Consider the following 23620-nt stretch of genomic DNA (forward strand, 5'->3'; position numbering starts at 1 on the left):
CAGGATATGACGAAAGCATAGACAGTAAGAAGAGGTAGTCTTCTCGTACATAAATCGGCATTGTGCCTTTCGGATTTAATTACGATGCAATTTCTGCGTTTCATCGTCGATATGAAGCTCCAAGAGATACAGTAAAACTGAAGTGAAACATCGGAATCTAAATCTGGTCACACAGGAAATGTTCAAATCATAGACAGTAAGAAGAGACAGTCTTCTTGTACTTAAGTCGGCATTGTGCCTTTTGTATTTATTTCCGATGCTATCTCTGTGTTTCATCGTCAATAAGAAGGTCCAAGGGATACAGTAAACCAGAAGTGAAGCATCGGAATCTAAAACTGGTCCCAAAGTAATGATCACAACATAGACAATAAGAAAAGTCAGTCGTCTTGTACTTAAGTCGGCATTGTGCCTTTTGTATTTAATTCCGATGGAATTTCTGCGTTTCAGCGTCAATATGAAGGTCCGAGGTATACAGTAAACCTGAGGTGAAGCATCGATTTCCAAAACTGGTCTCACAGGAAAAGCTCAACTCATGGAATGTGAGAAGCGTAAGACTTCTTGTACTTAAGTCGCCATTGGGCCTTTTGTATTTAATTCCGATGCAATTTCAGTGTTTCATCGTCAATAAGTAGGTACAAGGGATACAGTAAACCTGAAGTGAAACATCGGAATGTAAAACTGGTCTCAGAGGTAAGGTTCAAAACAAAAACAGTAAGAAGGGTCAGTCTTCCTGTACTTAAGTCGGCACTGTGCCTTTTGTATTTAATTCAGATGCAATATCTGTGTTTCATCGTCAATAAGAAATTCCAGCGGATACGGTTAACCTGAAGAGAAGCATCGATATCTTAAACTGGTCTCACACGAAAGGCACAAATCATAGAAAGTAAAAAGAATCAGTCCTCTAGTACTTAAGTCGGCATTGTGCCTCTTGTATTTCATTCCGATTCAATTTCTGTGTTTCATCGGTAATAAGAGGGTCCAAGGGATACAGTAAACCTGAAGTGTAGCATGGAAATCTAAAACCGGTCTCACAGGAAATGTTCAAAGCATAGACAGTAAGATGCGTCAGTCTTCTTGTACGAAAGTCGGCATTGTGCATTTTGTATTTAATTCCGAAGCCATTTCTGTGTTTCATTGTCAATAAGAACGTCCAAGGGATACAGTAAACCTGAAGTGAAGCATCAGTACCTAAAACTGGTCTCACAGGAAAGGTTCAAAACATAGACAGTAATAAGAGTCAGTCTTCTTGTCCTTAAGTCGGCATTGTGCCTCTTGTATTTAATTCCAATGCAATTACTGTGTTTCATCGTCACTAAGAAGGTCCAAGGGATACAGTAAACCTGAAGTGAAGCATCGGAATCTAAAACTGGTCGCACAGGATATGATCACAACTTAGACAATAAGAAGAGTTAGTCATCTTGTACTTAAGTCGGCAGTGTACCTTTTGTATTTCATTAGAAAGCAATTTCTGCGTTTCAGCGTCAATAAGAAGGTCCAAGGGATACAGTAAACCAGAAGTGAAGCATCGGAATCTAAAACCTGTCCCAAAGGAAAGATTCAAAGCATAGACAGTAAGAAGAGTCAGTCTTCTTGTACTTAAGTCGCCATTGGGCCTTTTGTATTTAATTCCGATGCAATTTCAGTTTTTCATCGTCAATAAATAGATCCAAGGGATAAAGTAAACCTGAAGTGAAGCCTCGGAATCTAAAACTGGTCTCACAGGTAAGGTTCAAAACAAAAACAGTAAGAAGGGTCAGTCTTCCTGTACTTAAGTAGGCATTGTGCCTTTTGCATTTAATTCCGATGCAATATCTGTGTTTCATCGTCAATAAGAAATTCCAGCGGATACAGTTAACCTGAAGAGAAGCATCGATATCTTAAACTGGTCTCACACGAAAGGCTCAAATCATAGAAAGTAAAAAGAATCAGTCCTCTAGAACTTAAGTCGGCATTGTGCCTCTTGTATTTCATTCCGATGCAATTTCTGTGTTTCATTGTCAATAAGAACGTCCAAGGGATATAGTAAACCTGAAGTGAAGCATCGTTACCTAAAACTGGTCTCACAGGAAAGGTTCAAAACATAGACAGTAAAAAGAGTCAGTCTTCTTGTACTTAAGTCGGCATTGTGCCTTTTGTATTTAATTCCAATGCAATTTCTGTGTTTCATCGTCAATAAGAAGGTCCAAGGGATACAGTAAACCTGAAGTGAAGCATCGGAATCTAAAACTGGTCGCACAGGATATGATGACAACTTAGACAATAAGAAGCGTCAGTCATCTTGTACTTAAGTCGGCATTGTACCTTTTGTATTTAATTCGAAAGCAATTTCTGCGTTTCAGCGTCAATAAGAAGGTCCAAGGGATACAGTAATCCTGAAGTGAAGCATCGATATCTAAAACTGGTCTCCCAGGAAAGGCTCATCTCATAGAATGTAAGAAGAGTCAGCCCTCTTGTACTTAAGTCGGCCTTGTGCCTTTTGTATTTAATTCCGATGCAATTTCTGTGTTTCATTGTCAATAAGAAATTCCAGCGGATACAGTTAACCTGAAGAGAAGCATTGATATCTAAAACTGGTCTCACAGGAAAGGCTTAAATCATAGAAAGTAAAAAGAATCAGTCCTCTTGTACTTAAGTCGGCATTGAGCCTCTTGTATTTCATTCCAATGCAATTTCTGTGTCTCATCATCAATAAGAAGGTCCAAGGGATACAGTAAACCTGAAGTAAAGCATCGGAATCTAAAACCGGTCTCACAGGAAATGTTCAAAGCATAGACAGTAAAATGCGTCTGAATTCTTGTACTAAAGTCGTCATTGTGCCTCTTGTATTTAATTCCGAAGCAATTTCTGTGTTTCATCGTCAATAAGAAGGTCCAAGGGATACAGTAAACCTGAAGTGAAGCATCGGAATCTAAAACTGGTCTCAGAGGTAAGGTTCAAAACAAAAACAGTAAGAAGGGTCGGTCTTCCTGTACTTAAGTCGGCACTGTGCCTTTTGGGTTTAATTCTGATGCAATTTCTGTGTTTCATCGTCAATAAGAATGCCCAAGGGATACAGTAAACCTGAAGTGAAGCATCGGAATCTAAAACTCGTCTCACAGGAAAGGTTCAATGCATAGACAGTAAGAAGAGTCAGTCTTCTTGTACTTAAGTTGGCATTGTGCCTTTTGTAATTAATTCCTATGCAATTACTGTGTTTCATCGTCACTAAGAAGGTCCAAGGGATACAGTAAACCTGAAGTGAAGCATCGGAATCTAAAACTGGTCGCACAGGATATGATCACAACTTAGACAATAAGAAGAGTTAGTCATCTTGTACTTAAGTCGGCAGTGTACCTTTTGTATTTCATTAGAAAGCAATTTCTGCGTTTCAGCGTCAATAAGAAGGTCCAAGGGATACAGTAAACCAGAAGTGAAGCATCGGAATCTAAAACCTGTCCCAAAGGAAAGATTCAAAGCATAGACAGTAAGAAGAGTCAGTCTTCTTGTACTTAAGTCGCCATTGGGCCTTTTGTATTTAATTCCGATGCAATTTCAGTTTTTCATCGTCAATAAATAGATCCAAGGGATAAAGTAAACCTGAAGTGAAGCCTCGGAATCTAAAACTGGTCTCACAGGTAAGGTTCAAAACAAAAACAGTAAGAAGGGTCAGTCTTCCTGTACTTAAGTAGGCATTGTGCCTTTTGCATTTAATTCCGATGCAATATCTGTGTTTCATCGTCAATAAAAAATTCCAGCGGATACAGTTAACCTGAAGAGAAGCATCGATATCTTAAACTGGTCTCACACGAAAGGCTCAAATCATAGAAAGTCAAAAGAATCAGTCCTCTAGAACTTAAGTCGGCATTGTGCCTCTTGTATTTCATTCCGATGCAATTTCTGTGTTTCATTGTCAATAAGAACGTCCAAGGGATATAGTAAACCTGAAGTGAAGCATCGTTACCTAAAACTGGTCTCACAGGAAAGGTTCAAAACATAGACAGTAAAAAGAGTCAGTCTTCTTGTACTTAAGTCGGCATTGTGCCTTTTGTATTTAATTCCAATGCAATTTCTGTGTTTCATCGTCAATAAGAAGGTCCAAGGGATACAGTAAACCTGAAGTGAAGCATCGGAATCTAAAACTGGTCGCACAGGATATGATGACAACTTAGACAATAAGAAGCGTCAGTCATCTTGTACTTAAGTCGGCATTGTACCTTTTGTATTTAATTCGAAAGCAATTTCTGCGTTTCAGCGTCAATAAGAAGGTCCAAGGGATACAGTAATCCTGAAGTGAAGCATCGATATCTAAAACTGGTCTCCCAGGAAAGGCTCATCTCATAGAATGTAAGAAGAGTCAGCCCTCTTGTACTTAAGTCGGCCTTGTGCCTTTTGTATTTAATTCCGATGCAATTTCTGTGTTTCATTGTCAATAAGAAATTCCAGCGGATACAGTTAACCTGAAGAGAAGCATTGATATCTAAAACTGGTCTCACAGGAAAGGCTTAAATCATAGAAAGTAAAAAGAATCAGTCCTCTTGTACTTAAGTCGGCATTGAGCCTCTTGTATTTCATTCCAATGCAATTTCTGTGTCTCATCATCAATAAGAAGGTCCAAGGGATACAGTAAACCTGAAGTAAAGCATCGGAATCTAAAACCGGTCTCACAGGAAATGTTCAAAGCATAGACAGTAAAATGCGTCTGAATTCTTGTACTAAAGTCGTCATTGTGCCTCTTGTATTTAATTCCGAAGCAATTTCTGTGTTTCATCGTCAATAAGAAGGTCCAAGGGATACAGTAAACCTGAAGTGAAGCATCGGAATCTAAAACTGGTCTCAGAGGTAAGGTTCAAAACAAAAACAGTAAGAAGGGTCGGTCTTCCTGTACTTAAGTCGGCACTGTGCCTTTTGGGTTTAATTCTGATGCAATTTCTGTGTTTCATCGTCAATAAGAATGCCCAAGGGATACAGTAAACCTGAAGTGAAGCATCGGAATCTAAAACTCGTCTCACAGGAAAGGTTCAATGCATAGACAGTAAGAAGAGTCAGTCTTCTTGTACTTAAGTTGGCATTGTGCCTTTTGTAATTAATTCCTATGCAATTTCTGTGTTTCATCGTCAATAAGAAGGTCCAAGGGATACAGTAAACCTGAAGTGAAGCATCGGAGTTTGAAACTGATCTCAAAGGAAAGGTTCAAAACATAGACAGTAAGAAGAGTCAGGCCTCTTGTGCTTAAGTCGGCAATGTGCCTATTGTATTCTATTCCGACGCAATTACTGTGTTTCATCGTCAATAAGAAGGTCCAAAGGATAGAGTAAACCAAAAGTGAAGCATCGGTACCTAAATCTTGTGTAACAGGAAAGGTTCAAATCATAGACAGTAAGAAGAGACAGTCTTGTTGTACTTAAGTCGGTATTGTGCCTTTTGTATTTAATTCCGAACGAAGTTTTGTGTTTCATCGTCAATAAGAAGGTCCAAGGGATGCAGTAAAATTGAAGTGAAGCATCGGAATCTAAAACTGGTCACACAGGAAATGACGAAAGCATAGACAGTAAGAAGAGGTAGTCTTCTCGTGCTTAAATCGGCATTGTGCCTTTTGGATTTAATTACGATGCAATTTCTGCGTTTCATCGTCGATAAGAAGCTCCAAGAGATACAGTAAAACTGAAGCGAATCATCGGAATCTAAATCTGGTCTCACAGGAAATGTTCAAATCATAGACAGTAAGAAGAGTCAGTCTTCTTGTACTTAAGTCGGCATTGTGCCTTTTGTATTTATTTCCAATGCTATCTCTGTATTTCATCGTCAATAAGAAGGTCCAAGGGATACAGTAAACCAGAAGTGAAGCATCGGAATCTAAAACTGGTCCCAAAGGAAATGATCACAACATAGACAATAAGAAAAGTCAGTCGTCTTGTACTTAAGTCGGCATTGTGCCTTTTGTATTTAATTCCGATGGAATTTCTGCGTTTCAGCGTCAATATGAAGGTCCGAGGTATACAGTAAACCCGAAGTGAAGCATCGATTTCCAAAACTGGTCTCACAGGAAAAGCTCAACTCATGGAATGTAAGAAGCGTAAGACTTCTTGTACTTAAGTCGCCATTGGGCCTTTTGTATTTAATTCCGATGCAATTTCAGTGTTTCATTGTCAATAAGTAGGTCCAAGGTATACAGTAAACCTGAAGTGAAGCATCGGAATCTAAAACTGGTATCACAGGTAAGGTTCAAAACAAAAACAGTAAGAAGGGTCAGTCTTCCTGTACTTAAGTCGGCACTGTGCCTTTTGTATTTAATTCAGATGCAATATCTGTGTTACATCGTCAATAAGAAATTCCAGCGGATACAGTTAACCTGAAGAGAAGCATCGATATCTTAAACTGGTCTCACACGAAAGGCTCAAATCATAGAAAGTAAAAAGAATCAGTCCTCTAGTACTTAAGTCGGCATTGTGCATCTTGTATTTCATTCCGATGCAATTTCTGTGTTTCATTGTCAATAAGAACGTCCAAGGGATACAGTAAACCTGAAGTGAAGCATCGTTACCTAAAACTGGTCTCACAAGAAAGGTTCAAAACATAGACAGTAAAAAGAGTCAGTCTTCTTGTACTTAAGTCGGCATTGTGCCTTTTGTATTTAATTCCAATGCAATTTCTGTGTTTCATCGTCAATAAGAAGGTCCAAGGGATACAGTAAACCTGAAGTGAAGCATCGGAATCTAAAACTGGTCGCACAGGATATGATCACAACTTAGACAATAAGAAGAGTCAGTCATCTTGTACTTAAGTCGGCATTGTACCTTTTGAATTTAATTCGAAAGCAATTTCTGCGTTTCAGCGTCAATATGAGGGTCCAAGGTATACAGTAAACCTGAAGTGAAGCATCGGAATCTAAAACTGGTATCACAGGTAAGGTTCAAAACAAAAACAGTAAGAATGGTCAGTCTTCCTGTACTTAAGTCGGCACTGTGCCTTTTGTATTTAATTCCGATGCAATTTCTGTGTTTCATTGTCAATAAGAAATTCCAGCGGATACAGTTAACCTGAAGAGAAGCATCGATATCTAAAACTGGTCTCACAGGAAAGGCTTAAATCATAGAAAGTAAAAAGAATCAGTCCTCTTGTACTTAAGTCGGCATTGAGCCTCTTGTATTTCATTCCAATGCAATTTCTGTGTCTCATCATCAATAAGAAGGTCCAAGGGATACAGTAAGCCTGAAGTAAAGCATCGGAATCTAAAACCGGTCTCACAGGAAATGTTCAAAGCATAGACAGTAAAAAGCGTCTGAATTCTTGTACTAAAGTCGTCATTGTGCCTCTTGTATTTAATTCCGAAGCAATTTCTGTGTTTCATCGTCAATAAGAAGGTCCAAGGGATACAGTAAACCTGAAGTGAAGCATCGGAATCTAAAACAGGTCTCAGAGGTAAGGTTCAAAACAAAAACAGTAAGAAGGGTCAGTCTTCCTGTACTTAAGTCGGCACTGTGCCTTTTGGATTTAATTCAGATGCAATTTCTGTGTTTCATCGTCAATAAGAAGGCCCAAGGGATACAGTAAACCTGAAGTGAAGCATCGGAATCTAAAACTCGTCTCACAGGAGAGGTTCAAACTTAGACAGTAAGAAGAGTCAGTCTTCTTGTACTTAAGTCAGCATTGTGCCTTTGGTATTTAATTCCGATGCAATTTCTGTGTTTCATCGTCAATTCGAAGGTCCAAGCGATACAGTAAACGTGAAGTGAAGCAACGGAATCTAAAACCGGTCTCACAGGCAAGGTTCAAAACATAGACAGTAAGAAGACTCAGTCTACTTGTACTTAAGTCGGCATTGTGCATTTGTATTTAATTCCGATGCAATTTCTGTGTTTCATCGTCAATAAGAAGGTCAAGCGGATACAGTTAACCTAAAGAGAAGCATCGATATCTAAAACTGGTCTCACAGGAAAGGCTCAAATCATAGAAAGTAAGAAGAGTCAGTCCTCTTGTACTTAAGTCGGCATTATGCCTTTTGTATTTCATTCCGATGCAATTTCTGTGTTTCATCGTCAATAAGAAGGTCCAAGGGATACAGTAAACCTGAAGTGAAGCATCGGAGTTTCAAACTGATCTCAAAGGAAAGGTTCAAAACATAGACAGTAAGAAGAGTCAGGCCTCTTGTGCTTAAGTCGGCAATGTGCCTATTGTATTCAATTCCGACGCAATTACTGTGTTTCTTCGTCAATAAGAAGGTCCAAAGGATAGAGTAAACCAAAAGGGAAGCATCGGTACCTAAATCTTGTGTAACAGGAAAGGTTCAAATCATAGACAGTAAGAAGAGACAGTCTTGTTGTACTTAAGTCGGTATTGAGCCTTTTGTATTTAATTCCGAACGAAGTTCTGTTTTTCATCGTCAATAAGAAGGTCCAAGGGATGCAGTAAATTTGAAGTGAAGCATCGGAATCTAAAACTGGTCACACAGGAAATGACGAAAGCATAGACAGTAAGAAGAGGTAGTCTTCTCGTACATAAAGCGGCATTGTGCCTTTTGGATTTAATTACGATGCAATTTCTGCGTTTCATCGTCGATAAGAAGCTCCAAGAGATACAGTAAAACTGAAGCGAAGCATCGGAATCTAAATCTGGTCTCACAGGAAATGTTCAAATCATAGACAGTAAGAAGAGTCAGTCTTCTTGTACTTAAGTCGGCATTGTGCCTTTTGTATTTATTTCCGATGCTATCTCTGTGTTTCATCGTCAATAAGAAGGTCCAAGGGATAAAGTAAACCAGAAGTGAAGCATCGGAATCTAAAACTGGTCCCAAAGGAAATGATCACAACATAGACAATAAGAAAAGTCAGTCGTCTTGTACTTAAGTCGGCATTGTGCCTTTTGTATTTAATTCCGATGGAATTTCTGCGTTTCAGCGTCAATATGAAGGTCCGAGGTATACAGTAAACCTGAAGTGAAGCATCGATTTCCAAAACTGGTCTCACAGGAAAAGCTCAACTCATGGAATATAAGAAGCGTAAGACTTCTTGTACTTAAGTCGCCATTGGGCCTTTTGTATTTAATTCCGATGCAATTTCAGTGTTTCATCGTCAATAAGTAGGTCCAAGGTATACAGTAAACCTGAAGTGAAGCATCGGAATCTAAAACTGGTATCACAGGTAAGGTTCAAAACAAAAACAGTAAGAGGGGTCAGTCTTCCTGTACTTAAGTCGGCACTGTGCCTTTTGTATTTAATTCAGATGCAATATCTGTGTTTCATCGTCAATAAGAAATTCCAGCGGATACAGTTAACCTGAAGAGAAGCATCGATATCTTAAACTGGTCTCACACGAAAGGCTCAAATCATAGAGAGTAAAAAGAATCAGTCCTCTAGTACTTAAGTCGGCATTGTGCCTCTTGTATTTCATTCCGATGCAATTTCTGTGTTTCATTGTCAATAAGAACGTCCAAGGGATACAGTAAACCTGAAGTGAAGCATCGTTACCTAAAACTGGTCTCACAAGAAAGGTTCAAAACATAGACAGTAAAAAGAGTCAGTCTTCTTGTACTTAAGTCGGCATTGTGCCTTTTGTATTTAATTCCAATGCAATTTCTGTGTTTCATCGTCAATAAGAAGGTCCAAGGGATACAGTAAACCTGAAGTGAAGCATCGGAGTTTAAAACTGGTCTCACAGGAAAGGTTCAAAACATAGACAGTAAGAAGAGTCAGGCTTCTTGTACTTAAGTCGGCATTATGCCTTTTCTATTTCATTCCAATGCAATTTCTGTGTTTCATCGTCAATAAGAAGGTCCAAGGGATACAGTAAACCTGAAGTAAAGCATCGGAATCTAAAACTCGTCTTACAGGAGAGGTTCCAAACTTAGACAGTAAGAAGAGTCAGTCTTCTTGTACTTAAGTCAGCATTGTGCCTTTGGTATTTAATTCCGATGCAATTTCTGTGTTTCATCGTCAATACGAAGGTCCAAGCGATACAGTAAACCTGAAGTGAAGGATCGGAATCTAAAACTGGTCTCACAGGCAAGGTTCAAAACATAGACAGTAAGAAGACTCAGTCTTCTTGTACTTAAGTCGGCATTGTGCATTTGTATTTAATTCCGATGCAATTTCTGTGTTTCATCGTCAATAAGAAGGTCAAGCGGATACAGTTAACCTAAAGAGAAGCATCGATATCTAAAACTGGTCTCACAGGAAAGGCTCAAATCATAGAAAGTAAGAAGAGTCAGTCCTCTTGTACTTAAGTCGGCATTATGCCTTTGTATTTCATTCCGATGCAATTTCTGTGTTTCATCGTCAATAAGAAGGTCCAAGGGATACAGTAAACCTGAAGTAAAGCATCGGAATCTAAAACCGATCTCACAGGAAAAGTTCAAAGCATAGACAGTAAGAAGAGTCAGTCTTCTTGTACATAAGTCGGCATTGTGCCTTTTGTAATTAATTCCGATGCAATTTCTGTGTTTCATCGTCAATAAGAAGGTCCAAGGGATACAGTAAACCTGAAGTGAAGCATCGGAGTTTAAAACTGATCTCAAAGGAATGGTTCAAAACATAGACAGTAAGAAGAGTCAGGCCTCTTGTGCTTAAGTCGGCAATGTGCCTATTGTATTCTATTCCGACGCAATTACTCTGTTTCATCGTCAATAAGAAGGTCCAAAGGATAGAGTAAACCAAAAGTGAAGCATCGGTACCTAAATCTTGTGTAACAGGAAAGGTTCAAATCATAGACAGTAAGAAGAGACAGTCTTGTTGTACTTAAGTCGGTATTGTGCCTTTTGTATTTAATTCCGAACGAAGTTCTGTGTTTCATCGTCAATAAGAAGGTCCAAGGGATGCAGTAAAACAGAAGTGAAGCATCGGAATCTAAAATTGGTCACACAGGAAATGACGAAAGCATAGACAGTAAGAAGAGGTAGTCTTCTCGTCCATAAATCGGCATTGTGCCTTTTGGATTTAATTACGATGCAATTTCTTCGTTTCACCGTCGATATGAAGCTCCAAGAGATACAGTAAAACTGAAGCGAAGCATCGGAATCTAAATCTGGTCTCACAGGAAATGTTCAAATCATAGACAGTAAGAAGAGTCAGTCTTCTTGTACTTAAGTCGGCATTGTGCCTTTTGTATTTATTTCCGATGCTATCTCTGTGTTTCATCGTCAATAAGAAGGTACAAGGGATACAGTAAACCAGAAGTGAAGCATCCCAATCTAAAACTGGTCCCAAAGGAAATGATCACAACATAGACAATAAGAAAAGTCAGTCGTCTTGTTCTTAAGTCGGCATTGTGCCTTTTGTATTTAATTCCGATGGAATTTCTGCGTTTCAGCGTCAATATGAAGGTCCGAGGTATACAGTAAACCTGAAGTGAAGCATCGATTTCCAAAACTGGTCTCACAGGAAAAGCTCAACTCATTGAATGTAAGAAGCGTAAGACTTCTTGTACTTAAGTCGCCATTGGGCCTTTTGTATATAATTCCGATGCAATTTCAGTGTTTCATCGTCAATAAGTAGGTCCAAGGGATACAGTAAACCTGAAGTGTAGCATGGAAATCTAAAACCGGTCTCACAGGAAATGTTCAAAGCATAGACAGTAAGATGCGTCAGTCTTCTTGTACGAAAGTCGGCATTGTGCCTCTTGTATTTAATTCCGAAGCCATTTCTGTGTTTCATTGTCAATAAGAACGTCCAAGGGATACAGTAAACCTGAAGTGAAGCATCGGTACCTAAAACTGGTCTCACAGCAAAGGTTCAAAACATAGACAGTAAAAAGAGTCAGTCTACTTGTACTTAAGCCGGCATTGTGCCTTTTGTATTTAATTCCAATGCAACTTCTGTGTTTCATCGTCACTAAGAAGGTCCAAGGGATACAGAAAACCTGAAGTGAAGCATCGGAATCTAAATCTGGTCGCGCAGGATATGATCACAACTTAGACAATAAGACGAGTTAGTCATCTTGTACTTAAGTCGGCAGTGTACCTTTTGTATTTCATTAGAAAGCAATTTCTGCGTTTCAGCGTCAATAAGAAGGTCCAAGGGATACAGTAAACCTGAAGTGAAGCATCGGAATCTAAAACCGGTCTCACAGGAAAGGTTCAAAGCATAGACAGTAAGAAGAGTCAGTCTTCTTGTACTTAAGTCGCCGTTGGGCCTTTTGTATTTAATCCCGATGCAATTTCAGTTTTTCATCGTCAATAAATAGGTCCAAGGGATAAAGTAAACCTGAAGTGGAGCATCGGAATCTAAAACTGGTCTCACAGGTAAGGTTCAAAACAAAAACAGTAAAAAGGGTCAGTCTTCCTGTACTTAAGTCGGCATTGTGCCTTTTGTATTTAATTCCGATGCAATATCTGTGTTTCATCGTCAATAAGAAATTCCAGCGGATACAGTTAACCTGAAGAGAAACATCGATATCTTAAACTGGTCTCACACGAAAGGCTCAAATCATAGAAAGTAAAAAGAATCAGTCCTCTAGTACTTAAGTCGGCATTGTGCCTCTTCTATTTCATTCCGATGCAATTTCTGTGTTTCATTGTCAATACGAACGTCCAAGGGATACAGTAAACCTGAAGTGAAGCATCGTTACCTAAAACTGGTCTCACAGGAAAGGTTCAAAACATAGACAGTAAGAAGAGTCAGGCTTCTTGTACTTAAGTCGGCATTATGCCTTTTGTATTTAATTCCAATGCAATGTCTGTGTTTCATCGTCAATAAGAAGGTCCAAGGGATACAGTAAACCTGAAGTGAAGCATCGGAATCTAAAACTCGTCTCACAGGAGAGGTTCCAAACTTAGACAGTAAGAAGAGTCAGTCTTCTTGTACTTATGTCAGCATTGTGCCTTTGGTATTTAATTCCGATGCAATTTCTGTGTTTCATCGTCAACACGAAGGTCCAAGCGATACAGTAAACCTGAAGTGAAGCATCGGAATCTAAAACTGGTCTCACAGGCAAGGTTCAAAACATAGACAGTATGAAGACTCAGTCTTCTTGTACTTAAGTCGGCATTGTGCATTTGTATTTAATTCCGATGCAATTTCTATGTTTCATCGTCAATAAGAAGGTCAAGCGGATGCAGTTAACCTAAAGAGAAGCATCGATATCTAAAACTGGTCTCACAGGAAAGGCTCAAATCATAGAAAGTAAGAAGAGTCAGTCCTCTTGTACTTAAGTCGGCATTATGCCTCTTGTATTTAATTCCGATGCCATCTCTGTGTTTCATCGTCAATAAGAAGTTCCAAGGGATACAGTAAACCAGAAGTGAAGCATCGGAAGCTAAAACTTGTTCCAAAGGAAATGATCACAACATAGACAATAAGAAAGGTCAGTCGTCTTGTACTTAAGTCGGCATTGTGCCTTTTGTATTTAATTCCGATGGAATTTCTGCGTTTCAGCGTCAATATGAAGGTCCGAGGTATACAGTAAACCTGAAGTGAAGCGTCGATTTCCAAAACTGGTCTCACAGGAAAAGCTCAACTCATGGAATGTAAAAAGCGTAAGACTTCTTGTACTTCAGTCGCCATTGGGCCTTTTGTATTTAATTCCGTTGCAATCTCAGTGTTTCATCGTCAATAAGTAGGTCCAAGGTATACAGTAAACCTGAAGGGGAGCATCGGAATCTAAAACTGGTCTCACAGGTAAGGTTCAAAACAAAAACAGTAAGAAGGGTCAGTCTTCCTGTACTTAAGTCGGCACTGTGCCTTTTGTATTTAATTCAGATGCAATATCTGTGTTTCATCGGCAATAAGAAATTCCAGCGGATACAGTTAACCTGAAGAGAAGCATGGATATCTTAAACTGGTCTCACACGAAAGGCTCAAATCATAGAAAGTAAAAAGAACAGTCCTCTAGTACTTAAGTCGGCATTGTGCCTCTTGTATTTCATTCCGATGCAATATCTGTGTTTCATCGACAATGAGAAGGACCAAGGGATACAGGAAACCTGAAGTGAAGCATGCAAATCTAAAACCGGTCTCACAGGAAATGTTCAAAGCATAGACAGTAAGGTGCGTCAGTCTTCTTGTACGAAAGTCGGCATTGTGCCTTTTGTATTTAATTCCGAAGCCATTTCTGTGTTTCAGCGTCAATAAGAAGGTCCAAGGGATATAGTAAACCGGAAGTGAAGCATCGTTATCTAAAACTGGTCGCCCAAGAAAGGCTCATCTCATAGAATGTAAGAAGAGTCAGCCCTCTTGTACTTAAGTCGGCATTGTGCCTTTTGAATTTAATTCCGATGCAATTTCTGTGTTTTATCGTCAGTACGAAGGTCCAAGGGATACAGTAAACCTGAAGTGAAGCATCGGAACCTGAAACTGGTCTCACAGGAAAGGTTCAAATCATAGACAGTAAGATGGTTCAGTCTTCTTGTACTTATGTCGGCATTGTGCCTTTTGTACTTAATTCCGATGCAATTTCAGTGTTTGGTCGTTAACAAGAAGGTCCAAGGGATACAGTAAACCGGAAGTGACGCATCGGAATCTAATACTGGTTCCACAGGATATGATCACAACATAGACATTAAGAAGTGTCAGTCGTCTTAGACTTCAGTCGGCATTGTGCCTTTTGTATTTAATTCGAAAGCAATTTCTGCGTTTCAGCGTCAATAAGAAGGTCCAAGGGATACAGTAAACCTGAAGTGAAGCATCGAAATCTAAAACTGGTCTCACAGGAAAGGCACTACTCATAGAATGTAAGAAGAGTCAGCCCTCTTGTACTTAAATCGGCATTGTGCCTTTTGTATTTAATATCGATGCAATTTCTGTGTTTCATCGTCAGTAAGAAGGTCCATGGTATACAGTAAACCTGAAGTGAAGCATCGGAGTCTAAAACTAGTCTCACAGGAATGGTTCAAATCATAGACAGTAAGAAGGGTCAGTCTTCTTGTACTTAAGTCGGCATTGTGCCTTTTGTATTTAATTACAATGCAATTTCTGTGTTTCATCGTCAATAAGAAAGTCCAAGGGATACAGTAAACCTGAAGTGAAACATCGGAATGTAAAACTGGTCTCACAGGAAAGGTTCCAAACAAAGACAGTAAGAAGAGTCAGTCTTCTTGTACTTAAGTCGGCATCGTGCCTTTTGTATTTAATTCCAATTCAAATTCTGTGTTTCATCGTCAATAAGAAGGTCCAAGGGATACAGTAAACCTGAAGTGAGGCATCGGAATCTAAAACTCGTCTCACAGGAGAGGTTCCCAACATAGAGAGTAAGAAGAGTCAGTCTTCTTGTACTAAAGTCGGCATTGTGCCTTTTGAATTTAATTCCGATGCAATTTCTGTGTTTCATCGTCAATAAGACGGTAAAAGGAATACAGTAAACCTGTAGTGAAGCATCGGAGCTTAAATCTGGTCTCACAGGAAAGGTTCAAAACATAGACAGTAAGAATGGTCAGGCGTCTTGTACTTCAGTCGGCAAAGTGCCTTTTGTATTTCACTCCGATGTAATTTCTGTGTTTCATCGTCAATAAGAAGGTCCAAGGGATACAGTAAACCTGTAGTTAGGCTTCGGTACCTAAAACTGGTCTCACAGGAAAGGTTTAAAATATAGACAGAAAGGAGGGTCAGTCTTCTTGTACTTAAGTCGGCATTGTGCCTTTTGAATTTAATTCCGATCCAATTTCTGTGTTTCATCGTCAAATCGAAGGTCCAAGGGATACAGTAAACATGAAGTGAAGCATCGGAAACTGAAACTGGTCTCACAGGAAAGGTTCAAATCATAGACAGTAAGAAGGTTCAGTCTTCTTGTACTTATGTCGGCATTGTGCCTTTTCTATTTAATTCCGATGCAATTTCGGTGTTTCATCGTCAAAAAGAAGGTCCAAGGGATACAGTAAACCTCAAGAGAAGCATCGGAGTTTAAAACTGGTCTCACAGGAAAGGTTCAATTCATAGACAGTAAGAAGAGTCAGGCTTCTTGTACTTAAGTCGGAAATGTGCCTTTTGTATTTTATTCCGATGCAATTTCTGTGTTTCATCGTCAATAAGGATGTCCAAGGGATACAGTAAACCTGAAGTGAAGCATCAGAATCTAAAACTGGTCGCACAGGAAATGATCAACACATAGTAAGTAGAGTCAACCATCTTGTACTTAGGCCGGCATTGTGCCTTTAGTATTTAATTCCGATGCAATTTCGGTGTTTCATCGTCAATAAGAATGTCCAAGGGATACAGTAAACCTGAAGTGGAGCATTGATATCTACAACTGGTATCACAGGAAAGGCTAAATCATCGACAGTAAGGTGAGTCAGTCTTCTTGTACTTAAGTCGGCATTGTGGCTTTTGTATTTCATACCGATTCAATTTCTGTGTTTCATCGTCAATTAGAAGGTCCAAGGGATACAGTAATAATGAAGTGGAGCATTGATATCTAAAACTGGTCTCACAGGAAAGGCTAAAAACATCGACAGTAGGAAGAGTCAGTCTTCTTGTACTTAAGTCTGCATTGTGCCTTTGGATTTAATTCCGATGCAATTTCTGTGTTTCATCGGCAATAAGAAGGTCCAGCGGATACAGTTAACCTGAAGTGAAGCATCGATATCTAAAGCTAGTCTCATAGGAAAGGCTCAAATCATAGAATGTAAAAAGAGTCAATCCTCTTGTTCTTAAGTCGGCATTGTTTCGTTTGTATTTAATTCCATTGCAATTTCGGCGTTTCATCGTCAATAAGAAGGTTCAAGGGATACAGTAAACCTCAAGTCAAGCATCGGAATCTAAAACTGGTCACACAGGAAATGATCAAAGCAGAGACAGTAAGAAGAATCAGTCTTCTTCTACTTAAGGCGGCATTGTGCCTTTTGTATTTAATTCCGATTCAATTTCTGTGTTTCATCGTCAATAAGAAGGTCCAACGGATACAGTAAACCAGAAGTGAAGCATCGGAAACTAAAAATGGTCACACAGGAAATGATCAAAACATGGACAATAAGAAGAGTCAGCCTTCTTGTACTTAAGTCGGCATTGTGCCTTTTGTATTTAATTCCGATGCAATTTCAGCATATTCTCGTCAAAAAGAAGGTCCAAGAAATACGGTAAACCTAAAGTGAAGCATCGAAATTTAAAACTGGTCTCACAGGAAAGACTCAAATCATACAATGTAAGTAGAGTCAGTCCCCTTGGACGTAAGTCCGCATTGTGACTTAGCATTTAATTCCGATGCAATTTCTGTGTTCCATCGTTAATAAGAAGGTCCAATGAATACAGTAACACCTGAAGTGAAGCATCGGAATCTAAAACTGGTCCTACAGGAAGGTTCAAAACGTAGACAGTAAGAAGAGTAAGTCTTCTTGTACTTAAGTCAGCATTGTGCCTTTTGCATTTAATTCCGATGCAATTTCTGTGTTTCATCGTCAATAAGAAGGTCAATGGGATACAGTAATCCAGAAGTGGAGCTTTGATATCTTAAACCGGTCTCACAGGAAAGGGTCAAATCATAGAATGTAAGAACAGTCAGACTCTTGTACTTAAGTCGGCATTGTGCCTTTTGTATTAAATTCGGATGCAATCTCTGTGTTTCATCGTCAAATATTTTGTGCAGCGGATACAGTTTACCTGAAGTAAAGCATCGATATCTAAAGCTTGTCTCACAGAAAAGGCTCAAAACATAGAGAGTAAAATGAGTCAGTCCTATTGTACTTAAGTCGGCATTGTGCCTTTTGTATTTAATTCCGGTGCAATTTCTGGGTTTCATCGTCTATAAGAAGGTCTAAGGGATACAGTAAACCTGAAGTGAAGCATCGGAATCTAAAACTTGTCTCACAGGAAATGTTCAAAACATAGACAGTAAGTAGAGTAGGTCTTCTTGTACTTAAGTCAGCATTGTGCAGTTTGTATTTAATTCCGATGCAATTTCTGTGTTTCATCGTCAATAAGTAGGTCCAATGGATACAGTAAACCTGAAGTAATGCATCGGAACTTAAAACTGGTCACACATGGATGGTTAAAAACATAGACAGTAAGAAGAGTCAGTCTTCTACTCCTTAAGTCGGCCTTGTGCCTTTTGTATTTCATTCCGATGCAATTTCTGTGTTTCATCGTCAATAAGAAGGTCCAAGGAATACAAACACCTGAAGTGAAGCATCGGAGTCTAAAACTGGTCCCATAGGAAAGGTTCAAAACATAGACAGTAAGTAGAGGCAGTCTTCTTGTACTTAAGTCAGCATTGCGCCTTTTGTATTTAATTCCGATGCAATTTCTGTGTTTCATCGTCAATAAGAAGGTCCAAGGGATACAGTAAACCTGAAGTGAAGCTTCAGAATCTAAAACTGGTCACACAGGAAATGATCACAAGATATACAATAAGAAGAGTCAGTCTTCTTGTACTTTAGTCGGCATTGTGCCTTTTGTATTTAATTCCGATGCAATTATTGCGATTCAGCGTCAATAAGAACGTCCAAGGGATACTGTTAACCTGAAGTGAAGCATTGATATCTAAAACTAATCTCACAGGATATTCTAAACTCATAGATTGTATGAAGAGTCAGTCTTCTTTTACTTAAGTCGGCATTTGCCTTTTGTATTTAATTCCGATGGAATTTCTGTGTTTCATCGTCAATAAGAGGGCCCAAGGGATACAGTAAACCTGAAGTGAAGCATCGGAATCTAAAACTGGTCACTCAGGAAATGATCAAAACATAGACAGTAAGTAAAGTCAACCTTCTCGTACTTAAGTCGGCGTTGTGCCTTTTGTACTTAATTGATATCTAAAACTAATCTCACAGGATATTCTAAACTCATAGATTGTATGAAGAGTCAGTCTTCTTGTACTTAAGTCGGCATTTGCCTTTTGTATTTAATTCCGATGGAATTTCTGTGTTTCATCGTCAATAAGAGGGCCCAAGGGATACAGTAAACCTGAAGTGAAGCATTGATTTCTAAAACTAATCTCACAGGATAGTCTCAACTCATAGATTGTATGAAGAGTCAGTCTTCTAGTACTTAAGTCGGCATTGTGCCTTTTGTATTTAATTCCGATGCAATTTCATCGTCAATAAGAAGGTCCAAGGGTTACAGTAAACCTGAAGTGAAGCATCGGAATCTAAAACTGGTCACACAGGAAATGATCAAAACATAGACAGTAAGTAGAGTCAACCTTCTCGTACTTAAGTCGGCGTTGTGCCTTTTGTACTTAATTCCGATGAATTTTCTGCGTTTCATCGACAATAAGAAGGTCCAAAGGATACAGTAACCCAGAAGTGAACCATCGGAAACTATAACTGGTCTCATGGGTAATGATCAAAACATGGACAATAAGAAGAGTCAACCTTCGTGTACTTAAGTTGGCAGTGTGCCTTTTGTATTTAATTCCGATGCAATTTCTGCGTATCGTCGTCAATAAGAAGGTCCAAGGGATACAGTGAACCTAAAGTGAAGCATCGGAATCTAAAATTGGTCTCACAGGAAAGGTTCAAAACATAGACAGTACGAAGAGTCAGTCTTCTTGTACGTAAGCCGTCATTGTGCCTTTAGTATTTATTTCGTCAATAAGAAGGTACAAAGGAATCAAGTAAACCTGAAGTGAAGCATCGGAATCTAAAACTGGACTCACAGGAAGGGTTCAAACCATAGACAGTACGAAGAGTCAGTCTTCTTGTACCTAAAACGACAGTGTGCACTTTGTATTTAATTCCGATGCAATTTCTATGTTTCATCGTCAATAAGAAGGTCCAAGGGATACAGTAAACCTCATATGAAGCATCGGAATCTAAAACTGGTCACACAGGAAATGATCAAAACAGAGACAGTAAGAAGAATCAGTCTTCTTCTACTTAAGGCGGCATTGTGCCTTTTGTATTTAATTCCGATGCAATTTCTGTGTTCCATTGTTAATAAGAAGGTCCAATTAATACAGTAACACCTGAAGTGAAGCATCGGAATCTAAAACTGGTCCCACAGGAAGGTTCAAAACATAGACAGTAAGAAGAGTAAGTCTTCTTGTACTTAAGTCAGCATTGTGCCTTTTGTATTTAATTCCGATGCAATTTCTGTGTTTCATCGTCGATAAGAAGGTCAATGGGATACAGTAATCCAGAAGTGGAGCTTTGATATCTAAAACCGGTCTCACAGGAAAGGGTCAAATCATACAATGTAAGAACAGTCAGACTCTTGTACTTAAGTCGGCATTGTGCCTTTTGTATTTAATTCGGATGCAATCTCTGTGTTTCATCGTCAAATATTATGTGCAGCGGATACAGTTTACCTGAAGTAAAGCATCGATATCTGAAGCTTGTCTCACAGAAAAGGCTCAAAACATAGAGAGTAAAATGAGTCAGTCCTATTGTACTTAAGTCGGCATTGTGCCTTTTGTATTTAATTCCGGTGCAATTTCTGGGTTTCATCGTCTATAAGAAGGTCTAAGGGAAACAGTAAACCTGAAGTGAAGCATCGGAATCTAAAACTCGTCTCACAGGAAATGTTCAAAACATAGACAGTAAGTAGAGTAGGTCTTCTTGTACTTAAGTCAGCATTGTGCAGTTTGTATTTAATTCCGATACAATTTCTGTGTTTCATCGTCAATAAGTAGGTCCAATGGATACAGTAAACCTGAAGTAATGCATCGGAACCTAAAACTGGTCACACATGGATGGTTAAAAACATAGACAGTAAGAAGAGTCAGTCTTCTACTACTTAAGTCGGCCTTGTGCCTTTTGTATTTCATTCCGATGCAATTTCTGTGTTTCATCGTCAATAAGAAGGTCCAAGGAATACAGTAACACCTGAAGTGAAGCATCGGAGTCTAAAACTGGTCACACAGGAAATGATCACAAGATAGACAATAAGAAGAGTCAGTCTTCTTGTACTTTAGTCGGCATTGTGCCTTTTGTATTTAATTCCGATGCAATTATTGCGATTCAGCGTCAATAAGAACGTCCAAGGGATACTGTTAACCTGAAGTGAAGCATTGATATCTAAAACTAATCTCACAGGATATTCTAAACTCATAGATTGTATGAAGAGTCAGTCTTCTTTTACTTAAGTCGGCATTTGCCTTTTGTATTTAATTCCGATGGAATTTCTGTGTTTCATCGTCAATAAGAGGGCCCAAGGAATACAGTAAACCTGAAGTGAAGCATTGATTCCTAAAACTAATCTCACAGGATAGGCTCAACTCATCGAGTGTATGAAGAGTCAGCCTTCTAGTACTTAAGTCGGCATTGTGCCTTTTGTATTTAATTCCGATGCAAATTCATCGTCAATAAGAAGGTCCAAGGGATACAGTAAACCTGAAGTGAAGCATCGGAATCTAAAACTGGTCACTCAGGAAATGATCAAAACATAGACAGTAAGTAAAGTCAACCTTCTCGTACTTAAGTCGGCGTTGTGCCTTTTGTACTTAATTGATATCTAAAACTAATCTCACAGGATATTCTAAACTCATAGATTGTATGAAGAGTCAGTCTTCTTGTACTTAAGTCGGCATTTGCCTTTTGTATTTAACTCCGATGGAATTTCTGTGTTTCATCGTCAATAAGAGGGCCCAAGGGATACAGTAAACCTGAAGTGAAGCATTGATTTCTAAAACTAATCTCACAGGATAGTCTCAACTCATAGATTGTATGAAGAGTCAGTCTTCTAGTACTTAAGTCGGCATTGTGCCTTTTGTATTTAATTCCGATGCAATTTCATCGTCAATAAGAAGGTCCAAGGGATACAGTAAACCTGAAGTGAAGCATCGGAATCTAAAACTGGTCACACAGGAAATGATCAAAACATAGACAGTAAGTAGAGTCAACCTTCTCGTACTTAAGTCGGCGTTGTGCCTTTTGTACTTAATTCCGATGAAATTTCTGCGTTTCATCGTCAATAAGAAGGTCCAAGGGATACAGTAACCCAGAAGTGAACCATCGGAAACTATAACTGGTCTCATGGGTAATGATCAAAACATGGACAATAAGAAGAGTCAACCTTCTTGTACTTAAGTTGGCAGTGTGCCTTTTGTATTTAATTCCGATGCAATTTCTGCGTATCGTCGTCAATAAGAAGGTCCAAGGGATACAGTGAACCTAAAGTGAAGCATCGGAATCTAAAATTGGTCTCACAGGAAAGGTTCAAAACATAGACAGTACGAAGAGTCAGTTTTCTTGTACGTAAGCCGTCATTGTGCCTTTAGTATTTATTTCGTCAATAAGAAGGTACAAAGGAATCAAGTAAACCTGAAGTGAAGCATCGGAATCTAAAACTGGACTCACAGGAAGGGTTCAAACCATAGACAGTACGAAGAGTCAGTCTTCTTGTACTTAAGTCGACAATGTGCACTTTGTATTTAATTCCGATGCAATTTCTATGTTTCATCGTCAATAAGAAGGTCCAAGGGATACAGTAAACCTGAAGTAATGCATCGGAACCTAAAACTGGTTACACAGGAATGGTTCAAAACATAGACAATAAGAAGAGTCAGTCTTCTAGTACTTAAGTCGACATTGTGCATTTTGTATTTAATTCCGATGCAATGTCTGTGTTTCACCGTCAATAAGAAGGTCCAAGGGATACAGTAAACCTGAAGTGAAGCATCGATATCTAAAACTAATCTCACAGGAAATTCTCAACTCATAGATTGTATGAAGAGTCAGTCTTCTTGTACTTAAGTCGGCATTGTGCCTTTTGTATTTAATTCCGATGCAATTTCTGTGTTTCGTCGTCAATAAGAAAGTCCAAGGGATACAGTAAACCTCAAGTGAACCATCGGAATCTAAAACTGGTCACACAGGAAATGATCAAAGCATAGACAGTAATAAGAGTCAACCATCTTGTACATATGTCGGCATTGTACCTTTTGTATTTATTTCCGATGCAATTTCTGCGTATCGTCTTCAATAAGATGGTCCAAGGGATACAGTAAACCTAAAGTGAAGCATCGGAATCTAAAACTAATCTCACAGGAAAGATTGAAAACATAGACGGTAAGAAGAGTCAGTCTTCTTGTACTTAAGTCGGCAATGTGCCTTTCGTATTCAATTCCGGTGCCATATCTGTGTTTCATCGTCAATAAGAGGGTCCAAGGGATACAGTAAACTGAAGTGTAGCCTCGGAATCTAAATCTTGTCTCACAGGGAAGGTTAAAAACATAGACAGTACGAAGAGTCAGTCTTCTTGTACGGTAGCCGTTATTGTGCCTTTAGTATTTAATTCCGATGCAATTTCTGTGTTTCATCGTCAATAAGAAGGTCCAAGGTATACAGGAAACCAGAAGTGCAGCATCGGAATCTAAAACTGGTCTCACACGAAAGGTTCAAAACATAGACAGTACGAAGAGTCAGTCATCTTGTACGTAAGCCGTTATTATGCCTGTAGTATTTAATTCCGATGCAATTTCTGTGTTTCATCGTCAATAAGAAGGTCCAAGGGATACAGTAAACCTGAGGTGTAGCATCGGAATCTAAATCTGGTCTCACAGGAAAGGTTCAAATCATAGACAGTAAGAAGTGTCAGTCTTCTTGTACGTAAGTCGGCATTGTTCATTTTTTATTTAATTCCGATGCAATTTCTGTGTTTCATCGTCAATAAGAAGGTCCGAGGATACAGTAAACCTGTAGTGAGGCATCGGAATCTAAAACTGGTCTCACAGGAAAGATTCAAGACATAGACAGTAAGAAGAGTCAGTCTTCTTGCACTTAAGTCTTCAATGAGCCTTTTGTATTTAATTCCAATCCAATATCTGTGTTTCATCGTCAATATGAA

The sequence above is a fragment of the Schistocerca piceifrons genome, chromosome 5 (genome assembly GCF_021461385.2).
Source record: "Schistocerca piceifrons isolate TAMUIC-IGC-003096 chromosome 5, iqSchPice1.1, whole genome shotgun sequence".
NCBI classification, from domain to species: domain Eukaryota; kingdom Metazoa; phylum Arthropoda; class Insecta; order Orthoptera; family Acrididae; genus Schistocerca; species Schistocerca piceifrons.